This window comes from Peromyscus eremicus, chromosome 7 (genome assembly GCF_949786415.1).
Source record: "Peromyscus eremicus chromosome 7, PerEre_H2_v1, whole genome shotgun sequence".
Taxonomy (NCBI): domain Eukaryota; kingdom Metazoa; phylum Chordata; class Mammalia; order Rodentia; family Cricetidae; genus Peromyscus; species Peromyscus eremicus.
The window spans coordinates 67,532,461-67,542,921 of NC_081422.1; positions in this window are offsets into that span (position 1 = coordinate 67,532,461).

Consider the following 10,461-nt stretch of genomic DNA (forward strand, 5'->3'; position numbering starts at 1 on the left):
GGATCTGATACCCTCTTCTGGTGTGCAGACAAAACATTCATATACATAAACCTGTCTTAAAATTCCCTGTCTCTTGTACAATACAGCCACACAAACTGAGGGTTCTGCCTGTTATAGCTTTCCAGTTTTGGAGACTGAACCCAGGGCTTCCTGATGCTAAGTTCTACCACTGACCTAAACATCCCAGTTAGAGACGGTTGTGAGCTGCCATGTGGGTGCTGGCAGCTAACCCTCCATCCCCAGAAAGAGCAGCAAGTGCTCTTAACCGCTGAGCCGTCTTTCCAGCTCTGCTTTTACATTTTTAAATTGCCCAGGCTCACACTGAATTCACTCAGTAGCCCAGATTGGGCTTGAACTTGTGATTATCCTTCCTTTATTTATAGAGTAGCTCGAGCTACAGGCCTGTGCTGTCAGGGCTGGCTTTTTTTTTTTTTTTTTTTTTAAAGCCCTTGTCAGGTAATGTCAGTTTAATGTCCAGGATGGCATTAAACTCATGATGTAGCTCAAGTTGCCTTCAGACTTGTCTTCCTGCTTCAGCCTTCTGAGTGCTGAGATTGAATGTGTGTCACCATGACTAGTTTGAAATGTTTAATTCAGATATCGAGATTCTATTTGACAGAAGCTCTGGGTATACTGGGATTCGGTTATGTGGATCTTTTCATTGTGGGGCCCGGGCTCCTGGAACAGGCTTTATCTGAGTTTACTAGAGAGAGAGAGAGAGAGAGACAGGCTGACTCAGGACTAGGGATTGTGAGCTTCTGTTTGGGTATGGCAGATGGCATGTGCATGTCGCATGATCTCAGACAAGGTAGAGACATGGGCTCTTGGAACTACATGCACAGTCAAGTGTCGGGCAATGGGTAGAAACACACAGTCCTTTTACATCCAGTGAATAATAACCCTACCTCACACATTAAGCCAGTTAAACCACTTTTGACCTTCATTTTGAAGGGCTCAGTTGGAGAGTGTTTGCCTAGCATTTGTGAAGCCCTAGGTTTCACGCCTAGCACTTCACACACTGGGTGTAGTGATGCAATTGTGAAGTCTCAGCACTCAGGTGGAAGTAGGAGAATCAGAAGTTCAAGGTCATACTACATAGGAAGTTGGAGGCCAGCCTGGACTCTGCTGTTTCCGCTTCCAGGCCTGATGTTTTTGCTCTTTTGGGGGGCCCACCACTCGGCTCCCAAATAAATCACACATAGAGGCTTATTTTTAGTTAAAAATGCCTGACCTTAGCTTGGCTTGTTTCTAGCCAGTTTTTCTTAACTTTATCCCGTCTATCTTGGGCCTCGAGGCTTTTATCTTTCTCTATTCCTGTATACTTTTTCTTTCCTTCTCACTCCATGTCTGGCTGTGTAGCTGGGTGGCTGGCCCCTGAAGTTCTCTCGTTCTCTTGTTCCTTCTTTCTTTCCTCCTGGATTTCTCCTTCTGTATCTACTCTCTGCCTACCAGCCCTGCCCATCCTTTCTCCTGCCTCGCTATTGGCCATTCAGCTCTTTATTAGACCATCAGGTGTTCTAGACAGGCACAGTAACACAGCTTCACAGAGTTAAACAAATGCAACATAAACAAAAGTAACACACCTTAAGATAATATTCTACAACACAGGCCCATCTTCCCTTCTTTGAATCTTTGCTTTTGTTTTTGTTTTTCAAGACAGGGTTTCTCTGTGTAGCTTTGGTGTCTGTCCTGGAACTCACTCTGTAGACCAGGCTGGCCTCAAACTCATAGAGATCCACCTGCCTCTGCCTCCCAAGTGCCAGGATTAAAGGTGTGCACCACCACCTCCTGGTTTCTTCTTTGAATCTTTTACCTTCATTCCGTTTTCATATTCACATCACTTTCCTTGATTTGGTGTTATTTTTATGTGTTCAAAGACTTACTTATTTTGTGGAGACGGTCCCACTGTGCTACCCAAGCTGGCTTCAGACCCTGGCATCAAGTGGTAACTCCTGCTTGAGGGCCCCTCCTGCTCCCCCCAGTGGCTGGGATGCAGGCACCTTCCACTTTGTTCATCTGTCAATGATGTCCCTTACTTTCCTTATTGCAACCCTTACTGGATGTTGCTGGAGTTTCCTACTTAAGCATTTGTCTTACAAGTAAGTTCTGGGGGCCGGGAGCAATTTAACCTAGTCTGCTGTTGCGTCCTATGTGCCTGAAAGTGCCTTACTCATTGAAAGCATCCACAGGTGATGAATGGTCACGGTGCCATCTGTCTGTAAACTCCAAGTCATGGAGCTGCTTGGCTGCAGAAGTGGAGAACGCTGAAGGTGGGCATTTCACCTGGACCACACCAACCATCAGCAGTCACCATGCTGTTCCTATACTGTTTGTCCCCCGAAGGTTTGTGTGGGGGAGGTTTGCTCCCCAGTGTGATGGTACTGAAAGATGGTAGCTCCTTAAGACCTAGTGCCTGAAGGAAGACGATTGCCTGGCTGTTCCTGGGGAGTCTATTTCTGTTCCCCCCAGATAGAGAGGAAAGGATTGAAAAGATTCTGTTCAGGTCTAGCTTGGTGAAGGCCTGGGTGACTCCAGGAGCTGCCGTCCACACAAGGCTCCTTGGACACAGTTGAGAAACTGACCGCATTCTGATGCAGTCCCGGGAGCAGCAGACTGGAGGGGTGACTGGCCGGCAGGTGGGTGGGGCAGCTGGAGTTTGTGGCGGGAGGCCACTTGGATGGACAGAAGCCGAACTCAGGCTCCCCAGCATTTTGCTTGTCTTGGATGTAGAATTCCGAAAGCACAAGGGTTGCGTTAAGCCTAAAGGCCAGTATTGAAAGCTCTGAGTCACCTTTGGACGAATTTGGCTAATAATCTCATCCCGGGGTCAAGATCCCAGACTGCTCAAAGAAAACCCTGGGCACCTAGAAGAGGCCGCTGGGAGGCAGCAGAGCTCACAGGTTGCTCCTGACCCTATCGGGTCTTGGTATGTTATGCCACCTCACATTTTCCCTCTTACTGTGTGTTAACTGCAGTGGCAGTGTTTTAGGAGTTCAGGCTGACAGTAATCAGAATTAGACTGTGCGCGTAGACTCTGTTGGCCATTGCCTTCCAGAATGGTGCTTATTTTTTCCTGCCTGAATCGTACCTTATTTTTCTCGCTGTCACTTCCAGAAACCTCTGGCTATCCCCAGCGAGGATGTACAGCCAGGAAAAGGCTTTCACCAGGGCACGCCTCGCCTCGCCTCCCCGGAATCCTGGGGCAGTTTGACCTTTTTGTGAATGGCATTTTGGGTCTCAAAACGAAAACCACCCCCTGTGGTTCCCGCACCTTCCTCAACAGGGCAAGGAGACGGGTCCGGGCCAGGCGAGGCGAACGTAGTTTCTGTGGCTGGGGGCCTGCGGGCAGGTGACAGAAGGCGGAGGTGGAGGCCGCGCAGGGCCCGCCCCCGCTGCGCTCTCCTTCACGGGAAGTGATGTGGGGCCGGACGGAAAATACCGCCAAGCACCCAAAAAAGGCCAGTCACTTGGGGTCCCAAGCTCCGTTTGGAAGGGAGTGCCTAAGGGCTTGAGCACCGCGGGGACGCAGCATCTCGAGGAACTGCAGGGACGCAACAGCGCGGGGATAGCACGAGAGAGACGGAGCACCAAACCGGGTGAGCGCACTGCGTCCTGGGCGGTGCAGGTTGCTGGGCGCTCGAGCCGGCCCTGGGGCGACCAGGGGACAGCGGATCGGACGGGATGACGGCCCCGTTAAGTTCCAGGGGTTGGGGTCCAAGGTTACCCCAAGTGAAATCTAGGTGCCAGAGTCCTCACAAGGAGACGAGGAGAGTAAGGTTTACTCCACCCGCCTCTTCTTCCCTCGCTTGGGTTTTGACTTTGAAGTTTTTAGAGCCCCACTGCTTGTAAGCAAGAAAGGTTTCCTGTCATTCTAGAACCCAGCCGGTCAGCCAGGTCTTCAAGTCACCCTAACGGAGGTAGAATTGGTGCGATGACACATTTTGGTCGCTCTGCCAAGGCCGGGTCTCCGACCCAGTAGCTGGGTACCAGTTTGGAAAGCCTGGTCTGAAGTGTAGGAGATCAGCAGACCCCGCACTTTGGCGCCCTGCTGTTCCCCGGAGTATTCTCCTGGTCTTCTCTTAGCCCAAGGGCTAACAGCTGTTCTGAGTTAGCTGTTCAACCCAGCTGGATGAGTGAGGCAGGAGGCATACTTTAATCATTTCTTTAAAGCTTTTTGTTAGAGTGAAAACAGGATTGGAAAGGTCATTCCTGCATTTGGGAGGTGGATAAAGGATTCAGGGTTCAAGGTCAGCCTTTGCTACACAGTGAGCTTGAGGACAGCCTGGGTTACACGAGGCCTGCCTCAAAAAATTAAATAATACCAGCAAAAAGAAAGGCAGAGAAGCCGGGCGGTGGTGGCGCAAGCCTTTGATCCCAGCACTCGGGAGGCAGAGGCAGGCGGATCTCTGTGAGTTTGAGGCCAGCCTGGTCTACAGAGTGAGTTCCAGGACAGGCTCCAAAGCTACACAGAGAAACCCTGTCTCAAAAAAACAACGAGAGAGAGAGAGAGAGAGAGAGAGAGAGAGAGAGAGAGAGAGAGAGAGAGAGAGAGAGAGAGAGGAGACAGAAGAGGAGACAGAGAGGAGACAGAGAGAGAGGAGACAGAGAGAGGAGAGAGAGAGAGGAGAGATTGAACTCACAGAGATCTGCCTGCGTCTGCCTCTCAAGTGCTAGGATTAAAGGCCGGGCTACCTGACTGTTGTTAAGACTAGTTTCTCACTGAACCTGGAGCTCCTTGTCTGGACTGGTTGGCCAGTAAGTCTCAGGATCCTGCTCTCCATCCCCAAGCATTAGGGTCACATACCTGCACCTTCACCCCCCAATGTGGGTTGGGGGACCCCAAGGCTTGCACAGAGAGTACTTTGCCCACTGAGCCATTCCCCAGCCATTGTTTTTGATTTTATGAGACCAGATGTCACTCTCATACCCAGGCTGGCCTTGAACTGGTGACAATCCCACTTCAGCCTAGGAAGTGCTGGGATTATAGCTGTGTGCCACCACGCCCAGCAAGTTGTTTGAGGTCATGAAGATTTGTGCTTATGATTTTTTTGCTTGTTTTGTTTTGTACACCCAGAATTCTTACAGTTTTGACTTCTCTGTTTCATTCTTTGTTTTTTGTTTTTTTCTTTTCTTTTTTTGGTTTTTCGAGACAGGGTTTCTCTGTGTAGCTTTGCGCCTTTTCTGGAACTCGCTCTGTAGACCAGGCTGGCCTCAAACTCACAGAGATCCGCTTGGCTCTGCCTCCTGAGCGCTGGGATTAAAGGCGTGCGCCACCCCCCCTCCAGCTCATTCTTTGATTAATTTTAAGTTAATTTTGTGTGTGGTATTGGGTAGAAGGTCCAACTTTATCTCCTCAAATGTGAATATTCACTTTTTGTAGCATGTTTGTTGACAAGACTACTCTGACCCTTTGAATGATATTGGCACCTCTGTTGAAAATAAATGTAAATGTGGAGTTTGTGTCTGGACTGGCAGTCTTCTATATACCATACACCTGTTGTTACAGTGGTGACACCCTGTCCGGATTATTGAACCCATGGGGTTTTTGAAGTCAGGGCATGCCAGGTCTCCAGCTTTGCCCTTCTTTGTTATGGTTGCTTTCGGCTGTGCAGGGCCTCTTGTGTCTCTGTGTGGAATTTCAGACCAGCTTCTCAGTCCTGTTGCCTTGGCTTTAGAACAAATGTAGGCGTTTTGCAGTGTGTGGCAGTCTGTCGGAAGCAGACTTTTAACTTCCTTTCCTGATACCTGCCTTCCCTTTGCCTTCCCCACCTTAGTGAATAGAAACGTCACTCCTGTCGAAGCTCACACTGAACACCCTGGAATGGCCCTCAAGCCTCTTCTTCCTTTCCTGTCCTTTGCCCAGCCTGAGCAAATGTTATGGAGTCTACCTTGAGTATGACTAAATTTTTGTGGTTTACAAACTTTTTAAGTGGATAGAGAAATGGTTCCGCAGTTTAGAGCACATGCTGCTCTTCCTGAGGACCCAAATTTGAGTCCCAACAGCCATATCAGGCAACTCACAACTGCTTCTAACTCCAGCTTCAGAGAATCCAATGCCCTCTTCTGGCCTCTGCCAGTATTGCACTCATGTGCACAAAACCAAATACACACACACACACACACACACACACACACACACACACACACTTAAAAATAAATAAATAAGCTTTGTAATAGTTACATTTACTGAATCAGGTGGTTTAGTGGCAAAGAGTATTTGCTGCTTTTGCAGAGTACCTGGGTTTGGTTCCCAGTACCCACATGGCAGCTCATTAACTGTCAATAATTCCAGTTCCAGGGGACCTGATGCCCTCCTCTGGCCTCTGCAAGCACTGTACTCATGTGCTGCATGTACATACATGCAGGCAAAACACATACACATGAAATAAAAATAAATCTTTTAAAAATACTAATTTTTTTTTTTGGTGTTTCGAGTCAGGGTTTCTCTGTGTAGCTTTGGTGCCTGTCCTGGATCTCGCTCTGTAGACCAGGCTGGCCTCGAACTCACAGAGATCCTCCTGGCTCTGCCTCCCGAGTGCTGGGATTAAAGGTGTGCGCCACCACCGCCCGGCCTGAGTCTTATTTTGTACGGAGTTGGAGGCAAAACCAAGTGGAAGACTGTGGCTGAAAGTGCACTTGAGTTACTGGATAAAACCCAGGATCTTCTATAACCAGTGGTTCTTAACCTTCATGATGCTGCGACCCTTTAATACGGCTCCTCACGTTGTGGTGACCCCCAGTCATAAAATGATCTTCACTGCTACTTCATAACTGTAATTTTGCTACTGTTAGGCATCCTAATGTAAATATCTGTGTTTTCTGCTGGTCTTAGGCAACCCTGTGAAAGGGTTGTTCGACTCCCCGAGGGGTCCCGCCCTATAGGTTGAGAACTGCTGGTCTAGTCCATACCTTTCTTAGCAAACATCTTGTTATAGACCACCATATTCTATTGCCGCCCACTGCCTCCCACTGAGTGGGGAGTTGTGAGACTTCCCAGTGAGAATTGAATTAATTCGGCCTATAAAGTATGATAACTAATTTTATGTGTTAGGAGTTATTTTAACATAGTATGGGGTATTTATATACACACACATAATGCCTTTCCTAAATAAAATCGAGTAGATGTGGAAGACAGAACAGACTTGCAGGTGAAAGTCTGAGCCCCTGAGAGGAAAGCCCGCTTGCCCTTGTTAAAAGTGTGATTGGCTCTTGAGGAAGTGGCTCTTCTCTTCATAGGCATTAACTCCATGTGCCTCCTGAGATTTGCTGGGACTATGTTTGTTCCTCCGCCTGGTGATCAGGAAATTTGAGTTGATGATCCTCCCTGAAAACTGATTACCCCGAGAACAGACCCTGGAAGCCAAGATAACAGCTTTCAGTGAACACGATGTCCTGGGGTGAGCATCTAGCTTGCTAGGGCCTTCCAGAGTGGGGACTCAGGGGTATGCCCATCATTTCTCTTGTATGATTGGGGCCCAATAATACATTGTATTTATTGTCCATTAAAATTGAGTGTCTGGCCCAAAATGGATGGGAATTTCATTCTTTCCTCTTCCCTCCCTCCCTTTCCTTACTCTCTTCCTCCTCCCCCCACATCCCTACTCTTCTCTCTTTCTAATTGGATCTCATGTATGCCAGGCTAGCCTGGAACTCATGGTGTCACTGAGGATGCCCACGAACTTCTGATTGTCTGTCTTCTGCTAGGATCCTGGGTGTGTGTTAGCATACCTGTATGAAAGTCTAATTTGAGGATGGGGTTTCAGATTTACCGAATGAAAACAACTGAATTTTTCTTTCTTCTTTTACAAGTCAGGGTCTTGCAGGGTCTTGCAAGGTTTTGGTCTCCCCAACTCTGCCTCTCAATTGCAGTGTGCACCATCATACCTCATTCCAAAATACAGATGTAACCAGTTCTAGTCCGAGGCCATGTTTATACACAGGAAATGCATGTTAAAGTCCCCAGAACAGTGGAGCTGTGGCTTGGTAGCTGTCTGTGTCCACACAGAGTTTGTTAATGGCACCAGAGGTAGAAGCAAGTGGGAGAACCACTGGTTTTACCCGGAGAGGCTAAGTCTGTCCCAGTTATACAGACTCCGGGTGAGTCCAGAGCTACAGCCAGGACACGTGGCACAGCACCTGTCTCAGGAAATTATGCCTTGGGTGGGGTGTGGTGGTACTTACCGCTCTTCCAGAGGACCTGGGTTTGGTTCCCACCACCCACATTATGGTTCCCAACCACCCATAATTCCAGCCAGTGCCCTCTTTTGATCTCCTCAGGTATAAAGTGTGCCTGTGGTGCAGATGAAACACCTTGATGAAACAATGTTAAACATTTGAAAGAAAATCTGTAACTCCAGTTCCAGGGGATCCAATATTACGTCCTCACTTCCACGGGCATGAATGTGGTGCACAGACACACACACAAGCAAAACACCTGTACACATGAAGAAAAAAAAACCTAAAATTTTTTAAAGAAAGAAAGAAAGAAAGGCAATCCTGGAAATGAATGTGTTTTTGTCTGCTACTAGGAAAACCTTATTTCAGAGCCCCTGACCTTTTTTCATAACCTGGATGGTTAATTCATATTAAGCCCTACCAGCTGCCAGGTCAAAGCATAATAAAATTGGTTGCCAAGAGACAGAAAAGTCTGTTCTATGTTGTTTGCTGCCGTTCGTCCCACCGCACGGGTGGATGGGAGATCTTCTGGGTGTTGCTGTGCACTAATCGACGATGTATCTATCACTCGAGGCAAAGACAAGGCATCAATCGCCTGGTTAAACGTAATAGAGCACTTTAATTCTCGCAGTAGCCTTGCCTGGGGAAGAGAGATGTACAGCTCTAGTCTGTACAGATGCATAGAAAGAAATCTCTTCCTTGTGGCTGGGGATGACGCTCGCTCAGCACGGGCCTGCCTGGTATGCGGAGCCTCTTTCTGCTCCTCTGCGTTACCTAAGAATTGTGTGTTCGTTTGAGACAGTCTCCTGTAGCTCAGGATGGCATGAACTTACTGTGTAGCTGAGGGTGACCTTCGGCTTGGGATCCAGTGCCCCCCACTCCCAAGTGCTGTGGTTACAGGCCTGAAACCCTGTTCTTGGTTTTTATGTGGTACTGGGGATGGAACCCAGGGTTTCATGTGTACCAGACAAACACTTTACCAACTGAACTACCTCCTGTGTCCTATGTAAAAAATTTAAAATATCATAATAGAAGAAATAGGGGGAAATAATCTAAAAATATTAACCCATAGTTGTGGGTGGGGTTTCTTTATTTCTAGCTGCTTGTGTTAATTTTCATCCCATATCTTTTTTTATTTGTTTGTTTGTTTTCTAGACAAGATTTGTCTGTGTAGCCCTGGCTGCCTGGAACTCACTGTGTAGACCAGGCTGGCCTCAAACTCAGAGATCTGCCTGCCTCTCTGCCTTCTGAGTGCTGGGATCAAAGGCGTGCACCACCACTGCCCGGCTTCCTTCTACATTTTACTTATACAGTAGTGATGGCCAGAAAGAGCGAGAACAGCCGATTGGCAGCCACTGGAAAGAGCCTGAGAGGAGGCAGGCTGGCCAATCAGTCTACTGGTCATTCTGAGTTTAGCGTATCTTAGTAGAGACCAGGTTAACCCTTCACTAACCCTCTTTACTCTGTGTGAGAACATAAAGTAGACTGTGGCTTGGTGAGCTGACTCATCTCTGTGTCCCAGGGCACATGCTTGAGAGTGAAAGGCTCAGCACTGCCAGGAATCACTGGGATGCTTTTAGTCTCCATGCTGCTGATAATCAGGTATTGGATACCATACTAGGAGCTTTCAACAGGGGTCATCACTCCCATGTCTGCTAGGGGATTTTAGCAACTCTGTCTGTCTGTCTGTCTGAGGCAGGGTCTTTTATAGTCCCAGGCTGGCCTCACGCTCACTCTGTAGCCCAGGCTGGCCTTGAACTTACATTCCTCTTGCCTCTGCCTCCCAAGTGCTAGGATTATAGAGACATTTTTGGGTGCCAAAGAAATGGACAGTTTCTACTGGTGTTCCATGGGTACTGGCCAGAGATGCTGCTAAACAACCAGTGTACAGGGAAACAGTGGATTAGCTTGGCCAAAATGTAGACAGTGGTGAGGCTGAGAAACCCTGCCTCAAAATCACGGAGCCTCTTTGGCTTGAAGTTTCCTGAGTGGGACATCTCCTCCACTGTGAAAAGTTAACTGTATCTAATTTTGCCAACCTTTTCCTTACCTCAAGCCTCATATGTTAAGTATGGGGTTAAGGTTCACATCTATTCGTGTGGTGGTTTGAAAAAGAACGGCTCCATAGGCTCATATGTTTGAATCTTTAGTCATCAGGGAGTGGCACTGTTTGAGAAGGATTAGCAGGATTAGGGGTGTGGCCTTGTTGGAGCAAGTGTGTCACTGGAGGTGGACTTTGAGGTTTCAAAAGCCCATGCCAGCCCAGGCTCCTCCGTCTGTCTGTCT